Source organism: Passer domesticus, chromosome 1 (genome assembly GCF_036417665.1).
Source record: "Passer domesticus isolate bPasDom1 chromosome 1, bPasDom1.hap1, whole genome shotgun sequence".
Classification (NCBI taxonomy): Eukaryota; Metazoa; Chordata; class Aves; order Passeriformes; family Passeridae; genus Passer; species Passer domesticus.
Window position 1 is genome coordinate 111,834,787 of NC_087474.1, and position 12,853 is coordinate 111,847,639.

At 37.4% G+C, this 12,853-nt stretch overlaps 1 long non-coding RNA gene across 1 annotated transcript; it reads right to left on the minus strand.

Annotated features, from left to right (window-relative positions):
• Positions 1 to 7,378: 7,378 nt before the first annotated feature.
• LOC135308814 (uncharacterized) lies at positions 7,379 to 9,816 on the minus strand. The gene is made up of 3 exons (XR_010369184.1): positions 9,601 to 9,816; positions 8,118 to 8,208; positions 7,379 to 7,584 (listed from the first exon to the last, which is right to left on the minus strand). It is a non-coding gene; the product is annotated as an uncharacterized LOC135308814 (long non-coding RNA).
• Between the last annotated feature and the right edge of the window lie 3,037 nt (positions 9,817 to 12,853).

The window sequence follows — 12,853 nt, forward strand, 5'->3', positions numbered from 1 at the left end:
CATGTGCCTAGCTCCAACACAGAAAAGGTGAAAAGAAGGTCAGTACCTTCTCTCAGAAAGTTTGTATTTTTGCTTCACTGGGAAAGACATGCCCATCCACTTCACAGCAGTGGTCTGCTGTCATTCAGAGATAGCTTCCTCCACATGTCCATTTTGTGTGCTATGCTGGTCATCATCACGGCTTGTCAAGATCTTGCTTTTGCAGGTCATAGGACAACCAAAACTTTGACAGCAATTCCTTTACTTCTTTCTCTTTATGTTTGAAGTAAAATTATCAGGTAGTTCTCAGATCAGCCTTAGCAAATGACAGGGAAACCTGTAATTTTGATTTGATACTATTTTCTGTATTTTTGTTCCAATGCAAGTACAAGTGAATTAGACATGGCAGTGGCAGTGGGAAGGCACACCTTCCAACATATGAGAGGAAATCTCACTGGGAGATGTTGTCTCAAGATGTGGAAATGTGTGAGAATTAAAGTATGTATATTCCTTTCCACAGTGCCAGACAGTGAAAGAGTTGTGGCGCACCTAGAAGGAAATAAAGCATCTGCCTATATCACAAGGTAAACATAAATACTTGTGTCTAAGAAGAGATTCCACGTGGAAAAGAAGGTCTGTATACCCCGAGGTCTAGGGGTTGAAATAACCTGAACAGATGGGTCTGGAGGATGTAACCCTAAAAGAAGATAGAGCAAACAACAGATCTATGGCAGATTTACTAGGTTGTACTAAAAGCAGAAGTAATTTGGAACATGAAATTTACTATATGTTTGCACTCTAACAACCAAATTTGTGAACAGTACTTGCTAGATATGTTACTTTTGTTAGTACAAGATTTGGAGTCTGACTTGAAGCCAGATGAGAAAAGAGAAATGAGAATTCTGCTGTGGCAGGTTTTGTTGTGGCAGCAAACAGAACTCTGCAAGGTCTTCCCATTTCTAGATAAAACCTTCTAGGATTTTAGTAAACTTTATACAGAACATATATATTCCACTGTTAGCAGGAACTTAAACTATCTCTTAAAGCCCTCTTGCCTTTTAAAACTGTGTATCTTTAAATGTTGCAGGAAACTGTGTAGTATTTCACTGAAGTATGATCTTGCCTCAGAATTTTACTTCAGAAGAACAATATTCCTTCAAACAGGACTTTTCCACCCAATATCTGTCAGTAAAATCACTCTAAATCAAAGCAAATCCTAGAACTAAAATAACAGAGCAGCCTCATAATTACAGCAATGAAAATCAAGGCTTATAAACACAGCACAACTTTCAGGGCCCAAACTGGTGAGGTTTATTTTACCATGTGAAGATAAGTCATGAGGCAAATGCACCTTAACTTTGTTAATATTTTCTTTCTGCCTTGGGAAACTGTAAATACACAATCTAGAAACTCCTGACCACGCCTCTAGGCTTAAGCCAGTGTATTGAACACATGTTGTATTGAGCACAGGTTGTATATCTGGCATGATGTTTGCTGACTTATTTCACACTGACACACTGCAAAAAGAGATGAACTAATAACAATTAGGTTAATCATTAGTACAGTTTGTTTTACTATACTCTCTTGAACCCCCACTCATGGTCCATGGCTTTATTTTGCAAGATGAAGAACACATACAGAACAAGAATGTGGATTCTTCCACTAAACAGCTTAGAGGCAATGCAAGAGAGGACTGCTTAGAGACACCTAGGTGAATAGAAAGGGATGTGAGGGATAAAGGAGTCCAGTGCACATGGCTTGTCTACTATAAAGAGTTTTAAAAGGGGAACTTCTAAGCAGGACATGAGAAACACTTTATTCATGTTTAGAGAGAATTTCCAGAACAAATTCAAATGCAAGTTTTGATGGCTGGACTAGTGACAGGACATGATTGTTGGGGACAATGAGGCAAGAAACTAAAGTGTACTGAAGATCACAGAGGATTTTATTCAGGGGAGACACAAATTCAGTAATCATGCTTGTGGGGAGTTTTTAGATAAGTTTGTAAGGATGAGTAAATGGGCAGTTATAATAATCCATCAACAAGGAAGTCACAGACATCTGAGCGTGAGGGGCCTTGAGAAGAGGAGAAAGACATTCAACAGACAACAATAAGCCAAAATTGATGGCAATGGTCTTTAGGGTCTGCATACCAGGTACCTGGGAGATAATAGAAGGGTCAGGTGAGATTGAGTGCTCTTTAAGTCAGAGTGGGTGTGAATATTTGAAAATAAGAAGACTAGAAAGTAAAAGCTGTTGCATCCTCTCGCTGGTCTTTCTGCACTAGTGATCTTGAGAGGGAAAAGACACCCAAATTTTTCTTAAGTTACTGCTTATGTAAAACTTCTATAAGCATATTGTATGTTCAAGAAAAGCAAAGTAATTAGCTGAGCAGAATTCATGGTTAAATTGCTCCTGCAAAACGAGCAAGAAAAAAGTTTTAACAGTGTGTGAGAGGAATACAACAGAATATTGCTGAATCAAAGCAGCCTGCAATGCCTAAGGCTGTTATGACATATTTAGCCTCTGTATTGACAATACATAATCCTGTGGCTCTTTAACTGTCACAGCAAAACATGCAAACATATATAGTACTGTTAACACTTAGTGTAGTGGGCTAATGGAGAGCATACCAATCCAAAGCTCTAACAGATGCTCTGACTTGTGCAGCACATGAAATACTTAAATATTTTGATCATTAGCAGCCTCTTCTTGAGTATCACATGCAGTCTCAGGCACCACAGTATGAAAAAGACATAAAACTATCAGGGAGCATCCAAAGGAGTGCCATGAAACTGGTGAAGGATCTCCAGGAGAAGCCTTATGAGGCAGAAGTCACTTGGTTTGTTCAGTCTGGACAAGAGGAGACAGGCAGACCTCATTGCAGTTACAATATCTCACAAGGGAAAGCAGAGGGAGAGGATCTTCACCCCAAGCGTGATTGAAGCAACAGCTTCCCAGGGAAGTGGTCACAGCACCAAGCCTGGCAGAGTTCAAAAACCATTTGGACAATGCTCTCAGGCACAGGGTGTGATTTTTGGGGTGGTCCTGTGCAGGCCCAGGAGCTGGACTTTAGCTATGTCTCTGGATCCCTTTCAATACAAGATATTCCATGATTTTAATAGTCTGTGTGTGATTAACCTACTGCGGTGCATGCTCTTAAGCTAAGAAATTCACTTTTTTCTTTTCTTTTTAATACAGAGCTACACCCAAGCTTTTAAAGCTAGAGGGCTAACAAAGGCTATCTCAGGTTCTTCTGAAACACGATGGCAATTATGTTAGCAAAAGAAAGTCCCTGACAATTGTATAGCACTTATATTTGGCAATCTTAAAACAAACAAAAAAATTCCCTGCTATTTTTCTCTAAATTTGGATTTGAACTGAGTTACAAGACAGCTAAGTGCAGATTTTACACGTTACAGTATCTCCTGAGAAGCATTTGCCCTCCCAAATGAGAAAAGCACCACATGGGTTAAAAGTGAAACAATGATTTCTGGAATATTTTGTGGATGTCATATACATGTGGATGTCATGTCTAAACAGAGGGGCTTCTGCTACTGAAGTGAATGACATGTACAGAATCTATGTCAATACAAGAGGTGAAGTTTATAGCTGCCGTCATTTCTCTCTCACTCCTGCTGTGTTTCAGTCTGTTTGAAAGACACCTCTGAAATCAGGGCTTGTACTCTTAAGAAACCAATTGTATGCCCTAAGAAATTTCTAGTGCATGCTAGGACTGGTTTCATAGGCACTGATGGGAGAAATTCACAGAAAGGTGTCATGTCAGTCAGAAAAAAACAGACACTTTCTCTCATATGGGTGTATTTGAAGTACTTTGATTTGCTTAAATGTGTGTGGAAACTTACTTGTTGTCATTTTAACAGCTGTGAAAGCTGGTAAGTACGTGCACTTAAGGCTGACAAAAAGAACTCAGGTTTACTTCTATTAATAACAATATACCTTATTACCACAAGAGAAAGTCTGGAAAATGCTGCAGTTGCAAAATATCTCTAGCTTAAAATGTTCTCAAATAATCCCAATTATCATTTCAGTGAATGCTACCATGATGGACAGCATGTGGAAATTTATGTTTTGACTACGGTAGCTCAGAGAATGAAAGTCAATATGCAAGAGTGGTGTACCACACACCTGCTCTATTTGCACGTGTCTCCCCCCAACAGGGGGAGAGATGTGCAACAATGGCTAGTTCCATTTGATTTAAGGAGTGATGATATTGAGATGGAAAAGTCTGTGAAGGGACAGAATCTATTTTAAAGCACTCTAGGCTTTCCACCTGGCATCCACCATTAAAGGATGATCCAGACTGGCAACTTTACTTTCTGTAAATTGGACTACTTGGCAGACAGTAGGCAGAGCCAGCATGTTAATATTATGAAAATTGTTCTCTATCCCCTCCATCCCTATCCCATTTGTCTTATGTTACATACAGATACTGGGACCAAGGAGGGACTGTAAGAATTGTTCCTGAACTATGCATGTCTATTATGGTAATAATGCAAGGTTTTTGAGAAGTTGCTGTATCTTCATTGGTATCATAGTTGGATAGTTAGTGACTTAGTTGTGAGACTCCTCTAGGGTTTTCCAAGGAGAGATTCTTATTTTAGCATGTGTTTCTCTTCCACATTTATGAGACCAGCTGACTGCTTTTATATAAAAATAAAACATGAAAGAAGACTGGAGGATATAGAAAGCCGAAATGGTTGTTTAGCCATCCACCTTGAATTCTGTGAATAAATACATACAGAATGGTAAATGCAGGTTAGTTAAGTTGGCAATGCATAACATAGTGTAAGTTTGCAAATTCTGCTCCATGTATACTATAAGTGATTAATGTAGCTCTATTTTAAAGCACATAACTCTATTTCATAGCATATTTCAAGCAAAAAGACTTCTTGTATTACCACCACAGGCTGTAGTTGTATCACTCACAGTTTTGGCTGAGATGTCAGTGGGCATTTAAGTCCCAAGTATGTATGAGGTAAAGCAGAATGAGTAATGTTTGGGATGAGCATAAGGCATGATTGTTATTAATCTCTTCATACTGAGACTGAGCAATGTTCACTTGCTCCAAGTAATTTGGCAGTCACAGCTGCTGGAAATATTTATATGTGCTCTGTGAAAAAGACTCTAACAGACTGTAGTTATAAGGCATAAATTGTTCAAACCAGGCAAATGTAACTTCTACTTATTTCCATGGGACTAATAATTCACACAAGCCTGTAATTTATTGCAAGTTATGCTTCCTGTACTTCCTGCAACTTTCACAGTATTGAAGCACAGACCTGAGCATGGCTGCAAAGTCCATGTGCAGTTGAATTTTGTTTGAAAAACACACACACACACACAATACTGGGTACTCAAGCAGATGAAAGGATCTTGATCAAACAAGCTGGTAAGAATAGCTGTTTTGGCAGAAATTTTGACAATCCTGTGGCTGAACAATGAATGCTGTTCTCAGGCCAAATCCAACTGTATATCATTGCTTTAGAAGCAGCAGCACACCACAGCCAGTTACCATTTTAGTGTGCAGTAGCTACATTCCATGGATTTTTTCCAATTTTCCAACCACTTTTATACAAACTCTCGGAATTGGAAAATCCAGAGGTTTCCTGCCTCAGTCAGAAGCACTTATCAGTACTATAACTTCTTCCTGCAGCAGGCAAACTGCAAATCAAATTGTTTGCTGTACCTGTTGCACTATACTTTTTTGTGTTCTAGTCCTTATATTTCTTATTTTATTAACTGTGTTTACCCATCTTCCTAAGGACATACGTTATCCCTGGGGACCTTGTACATTAGTTTCATGCATCTAACCCATTACCTCAGAAGTCAAGGGCATTATTTTGCCATAAATTAAATATTACAAGCTACAGTGTATGGGTTATTTTCAAGCTTCTGCAATGGTAGCCAACCTACAGCTATCGGGGTGCTCTGAAACATCACTGAAGAGTGCTGTGTTTACCTCAGATCAGGTGGATCTGAGCTTCAGACAGACAAATTATTATGGGATTTTTTTGACACTAGACTTCATAGGACACTAGATGAAAAAAAGGAGTTTGTGAAGTATGCTCTGGTAATACCAGACTTTTAAACAAAACAAAACAAAACAGCCAATGACAACAACAAAAAACCCCAAACCACACCAAAACCCAAACAAACAAACACAACAAAAAACAGCAAATCTCCAAACCCTAGTCCCTTTGCTTGGAATACTCTGTTCTGGTAATTCCTTGTCTGAATTGACACAAAGGATGCAGTCCTATAAAGGCAAAGTGAATAGGTCTCCACAAAGAGAGAACTATTGTACGTGTCATAAACTAATGTATATGTCATTGCTTGTGGGCACCTGTCACATCTGTCACCATGGTCCATACTGACAGTGGAGGAAAGTGTTTTGTTGGCCACTACGTATTATTTTCTTATGGCTGCATATGGTTTTTTGTAGTCCAGTAAATACTGAGGACTCTTCCAAGGCTCTGGAAGATGCTGAGTAGACAAGGAACAATAGAAGGAGGAGGAAAGGGAAGAGATGCTTAAATTGTGTTAAGTTAGTATTTCCAGTATATCATTGCTTTGATATACTTATCTTTAGATCTCTCAGCAATTTATAAAACTGTGGCAAGGCAATTTGTTTAAGATTGCACAACAGATGTATTGATCAAGCTGAAATCTCTTATCCTTAACAGACACCTGTTTTTCTTCTGGATATGTTTTTGAATTCAAAGTCACAGCCTTTAATTTATATGGATTTGGGAGATTACTTAAAGGGAAATGGCTGGTATGTACGAGGTAAGTGATTGGCTACTATTTTCCCTTACCTCTCCTCCATACAGTTTTCAGTTAATTTGACTGTAATTTCTGATCTTATCTAAAGCTTTTTCATGTATTTCTGAGATGATGAAAATAATTCTTATCTACATTTTATATACCTGCATACCAGTAAAGATTTCGCTGTAGCCAGCAAATCCCATAACCAACAGTTAAAATCCCTTCATATTGAAGTATCATGAGGTCCAAAAAATATAACAGGATATCCTTTCTTTTGAGCAAACAATTAGCTACATGATATAAAGATGAAGCTTACTCTAATAAGGAACATGGAAGAACATCCAGACTAGTTGACAGGGGATTGCTTTTGTTTTAAAGAACAAAGCTAATAGGATTCAGATAAATTTATTCCACATTGTTCACACTGTGTAGTACATGAGGATACAAGTAGCCTCAATACATTAAAGTAATAAATTAAATATTGCTTTTGCAAAATCCGGTTTTAAGAAACAGAAAGGCAGTAATAACACTTATACTGATTCTAATACAGGATTTTAATTTTTCCAAACTCCCATTAAACTAAATGGAGAACTAGGGGGTTTTTTATCTTCTAAGAAATGAAAGAGATTATTTACAGGAATAGCTTTGGATTTATCAGAAAATAAATTCTATTACATCTGAAGAGACCTAGGATGTGCTCAGTCCTATCTTTAACACTGCTTGACAGCGTCTCCCATGGAAATTAATGGGAGCCATTCTAGGTACTTTTGTGGATGCTGGATGTGATCTCTGAACACTATGGCATTTGAAAAGCTCCTGAAAAATAGAGAAACACACTTAAAAAAAAAATCCCCAAATGTAGGCTTACAATTTTCTTTCATACTCTAATATACAACTTTTAATGTTCTTGAGACTACTAGGAGACAAAAGTAGATAACATTATAATTTAAAATCCCCCTTCCCCTCTCCTTTAACAATGCACTTACACTTCTACTTTAATTTGGTGCATTTATTTCCTAAATTCTTTGTACAGAGTCATAGAGAGGGATATTTTTCAATGGGTTTAAAAGATTATTTCATAGCTGTATACATTTTTCTCAACTTAAATTTTATAATTGTTTTGTGTATATGAAGTGATGTGCTCAAAAGCCACTGTTACTCAAAGCCAGTATTATCTATGCATTGCATTATAAATTATGGCCCCACATCTGCTTCCCGAATGAGGGGCAATAAATATTTCTATTGACTATGAGGAGAATGAGCTCAAGCAAATTTCTAGGCACCAATTTTTCCCAGCTTCATTCCTTTTCCTAACAGGCCTATGGTAGTCTCAAGATGTTTGTACGCACCTCAGGTAACACACAGAAATATGAGAAATAAAATCCTCCCTGCAAAAATCCATTGTATTCTGCAACTGGGCAGTGACCAATGTCCTGTTACCTGTATTTATGAACAGAATAATTGTTCTTAATATGCAGGCTCATGCCATCTCCATAACTGTGCTGCCTTTCAGAACAGGCATTTTGATGGCCTGATGGGGTATCCTCTCTCCTTGAAATCCATGTATTTTCATTAACTTTCATTAACTTTAATTAACATTAATTCTACTTTCATTATCATCGATTCAAAGTGCTTTCATTCCACCAGTCCTTTATACAATTATTTGCTCATTGCACCCCTTGCTAAGGGCTGACCCACATAAAAGGGGAAGGATCTGTTTCTATAGATCAAGCAAAGAATAGTCTGATTTCTAGAAATTTAGGATTAGAGCTTTGATAATCTGAGCGACTGAGCAGTTAAGACTGCATCATAATGCAAATACACAGAGGATCACAGTGAAGATTACTAAAGTAACCTTAATTCTTCCTTCTTTATCCATGGAGTGCTTGACTTCAAAGCACTGCTTTTCTTTTAATGCAGGCTTCTGGCAGTTGCAGTATTTCACAGACTGGCAAGCCAAAAAGAACACTATAACCACCTAATTTGACCCCCTATATAAAACAGGACACAAAATGACTTGCTGCTGTTACTTTGAGCCAACTAACTAGGGTGTGACTAAGCATAACTTTGAAAGGCATCCATTTTTTCACTTGAGGATTTTGAGAGATGAAGAATCCATTAGTTTTATTGCTGGTTTATTCCAGCAGTTAATCATTCCCTCTGTTTAGAAATAATATGCATCGTTTATCTGAATGGTTTCATGGTCACAGCTTCCAGCCAGAGACAATTCAAGTCTTTGGAGTAAAGATCGCTTTATTTGCTCAGTATTTTCTCTCCATTAATTGTCTTAGTCTCTGTAATCAAGTCATCCTAATGCATACTTTTTGAGGAAGCTAAACAACAAGTAGTTCTGAAGTCTCTTACTCTAAAACACTTCCTACAGCTTTCTAGGCTGATTTATTCCATTAATATTAATCAAACACTTCTTCCATTATCTAATTTTTTTTTATTCTTGAATAGTTTGCAATTATTTATATTTAATTGTTTCAACAGTGCACAGAAGGGGGTTTTCTTTGCTTCTGACTGGAGTACAGTTAAGCTCAAACTCTTTCTCAGGTTATGGTGGATTTGGGGTTTTTTGGTGATGTGTTACTGCAGCAATCTTTAATGACTTAGCTATTTGACGAGATCACTTATAAATTCTACCTTCATTATCATAAAATTGTTTCCACACTTTCTGCAAATATTCAGATTCAATAGTGAGATTGAAAATGCAGGTGTTAACAGGATGAAATCTTTCTGGAGTGTGGTGGCCTACAGCTGGCCTGTAGGCCTCAAAGTTCAAATAATTATAAAGTTATAACAGAAATATGTGATCAGTTACATAATTACCTGACTTATCTAATTCGACCAGTAAGAGCACGCCCAGGCTATTGGAGACTCAGGCTCCTATTGGCTGGCTGAGCAGGAAGTAACTGGCTCAGCCAATGAGGATTAACCTCATAGGCTTCTAAGGTATATAAGGGAGCAAGATCTGAATAAAATGAACTGTCCAACTGCATGAACTCAGTGTGTCTGGTCACTGGTCTGTCTCCAAAATTGTGACAATTAAGTGTCTTAGTCTCTGTAATAAAGTCATGAGGAAACAAAACAACCAGTAGTTCTGAAGTCTCTCACTCTAAACACTTCCTACAGCCCTCCAAATAATTTTGAAAATTTTTTTTCATCCTCTTCAGAACATGGGAACCAGAAATGTGCTGTATTTCAACAGGAGATGAGAGACTGATACCCATCATGAGTCGAAACTAAAACTATACACACTTGCCTCAGCTTAGCCAGATATATATAAATACTTATATATCTATATATCTATACCTATACCTATTATTTTTCTTAGGCAAAAGTTGTACAGCCTTTTTGGGACAGGTACAGACCTATTAGATTTATGAGACTAATTCTGTTTTATTATATCTGTTACATTCTGCAAAATATTAAATACAGAAAAAAAATTACACAACAACAAGGCTTGCTGCCACCAGTAGTAGAAGTAAAGCAGACAGCAAGAGCACTTTGCCACCTGCCACTGTTCTGAGGTTGAGATCCATTGTAGGAACATTGATCCTTCACCCAAGGATGTTCAGATCATCCTCAGCCAGGGGGACCCTGCTAGTGCTGTTGCCTTTACTAGATCTGTGTCAGTCCAACCTTAGCTTTCACCTTCCTACTTCTGGTTTATTTTCTGCATTTGAGGCTGCTAGACAAGATTTCCACCTTCTGCAGCATTCCTACAACCATGTGGCAAAAAACATCAGCAAAAAGTGATATCTAAAACAGTCTTATTGCTACTACAAATGAGTCACATCTCAGAGCTGCCTGAAGGCAATGTGTAAAGCTTGTTCTTTGGAAAGGAAAAGGTTATAAGCAAGAGTAAGCACCAGAAGAACTTTGATTTCCCTCTCTGTGTTTGCTGCTACTGTATGTATTCTTGCCATTAGAAGGAAGATGGTTTAAATAACTGACATTATAGAAAAAATTAACTCTTTCTCCTGGACAGCTATTGCCACCTTTAATATAAAAAAAAAAGTTGCTTCAGGGAAGAGCAATGGATGCCAAATTTATTCTTTCTTTTTTGGCACTTTTAATAACTGTTAATGAAGGTCATGTGTTTGTCCATGGAATTGAAAAGCCAAACCTTAGTTCCTTAATTTTGTGTGACTTCAGGATGACTCTTTCAGCTTTCCAGGCTGATTTATACCATTAAAATTAATCAAACACTTCTTCCATTATCTAATTTTTTTTTGTTCTTGAATGGGTTGCAATTAATTATATTTAATTGTTTCAACAGTGCACAGAAGGGGTTTTTTTTTGCTTCTAACTGGAGTACTGTTAAGCTCAAATGGTTTTCTGTGGTTATGGTGGATTTGGGGTTTTTTGGTGATGTGTTACTGAAAGGATCTTTAATGACTTAGCTGTTTGATGAGATCACTTCTGAATTCTACTTTCATTATCATAAAATTGTTTCCACACTTTCTGCAAATATTCAGATTCAATAGTGAGATTGAAAATGCAGGTGTTAACAGGATGAAATCTTTCTAATCTTCTTGGAAAAAGGTGCTGAAAAAGGCTTAAAATGTACAAACTAAAATAGCAGAAGTGCTCTCCATTCTAAAATTCACACATAAAGTCTGTGGTCATTAGCAAATGTGCAGCAAACCCGATAGCCTGCACATAAACCATCACACAGAGCTTGTTCATTGCAACAAAACTTTCCTACTCGCTTTATAGATATCAATGCCAAAATATGCTCAACTGCTTGGGGAAATGTCAGCAGATAAGTGCCTGTAATGAACTAGTGCAGCAAGCAGCTGTACTGCCCAGAAGCAGGCAAAGCTGTCTTTTAGGGGGAGCCTGATTCCTCTCTACTAATGGCATTTTGTGTGAGGCTTACGAATGCAGGAATACTGGTCATCCAGTGATGTGAAACTATCATAGTCTATATTGATTTTAGGGTTTTTTTATAGAGCATTGACTAACAAATACAGCAATGGAGAATTAAATGGGTTGTTCTTGCTCTAAACAATAAACATCTAACTGTTTTAAAAAGAACATGAGGTTGACAAAGAATAAGATTGGAGGAGACTGAGGGACTGAGGGTTGTAGCTGTGAGATGACTGATTTTTCAATTATAGTCTATCCATAATTAAGAGGAACAGTTTCCAATATTCAAATACAAGATAAAAGCTTGGGATTTTTACAAAATAAATACATCACAGTAAATAGTACTTGTTTGCATTTGGCAAGCTTGGCTCCTTTCAGAAAATGAAGACTATGCCATGTCCAAATGATTCTATCATTAGGAAAAATGTCCTCAGTAAAAGGATAATCAAGTATTGGAACAGATTGCCCAGGGAACTTGTTGAATCACCATCCTGGAGGTATTTAAAAGACACATAGGTGTGGTCTTAGAGATGTGGTTTAGTGGTGGTTTAGACTTGGCCATGCTGGCTTAACAATAGGACTCAGAGAGCTAAGAGGCTTTTTCCACCCTAAATGATTCTATCATTAAAATTCAAATGTGAATAAAAATATTTTTTGCATAGCCATGATGGGATCCATGATATCTTGGTAACAATGACTCCAGCTCAAAAAAGAGTTAAATTGCACTACTCTGCCCATTCTCATGCCAGCAGATAATTCATCCAAAAAAATTTGTGCGCCCTACTTACACAAACAAACTGGACAGTGCATAAATAATTCAGAGAATGGCAGCCTCTTGTATTAACTGCATACTGACAGACTGTGACAGAAACCTGAAACATGGCTGAAACCACCATATAGGACCAGGTTGTATATGTACTCTGTAAATAAAAAATGTATCTGACCTGTGAATGAGAAATTTGTTCTTTTTTGATAAATCAGACATGAGGAAGCTGTTATACACTTGTGGACCAGCTGTTTCTTAGCAGTATGTTATACTGCTGGCAGGTCTGCAGTACAAGCAAGAATGAAGCACAGATATAGCTCTCACCAAGTGAACATTAACTAATTCACCAAAAATTTTTCTATATTTCTTATATACTACACCCTTAAAGGTCAATAAATACCCAGGTTAAAAATGAATGTGTAATTTTAAGCTTTTATCCAT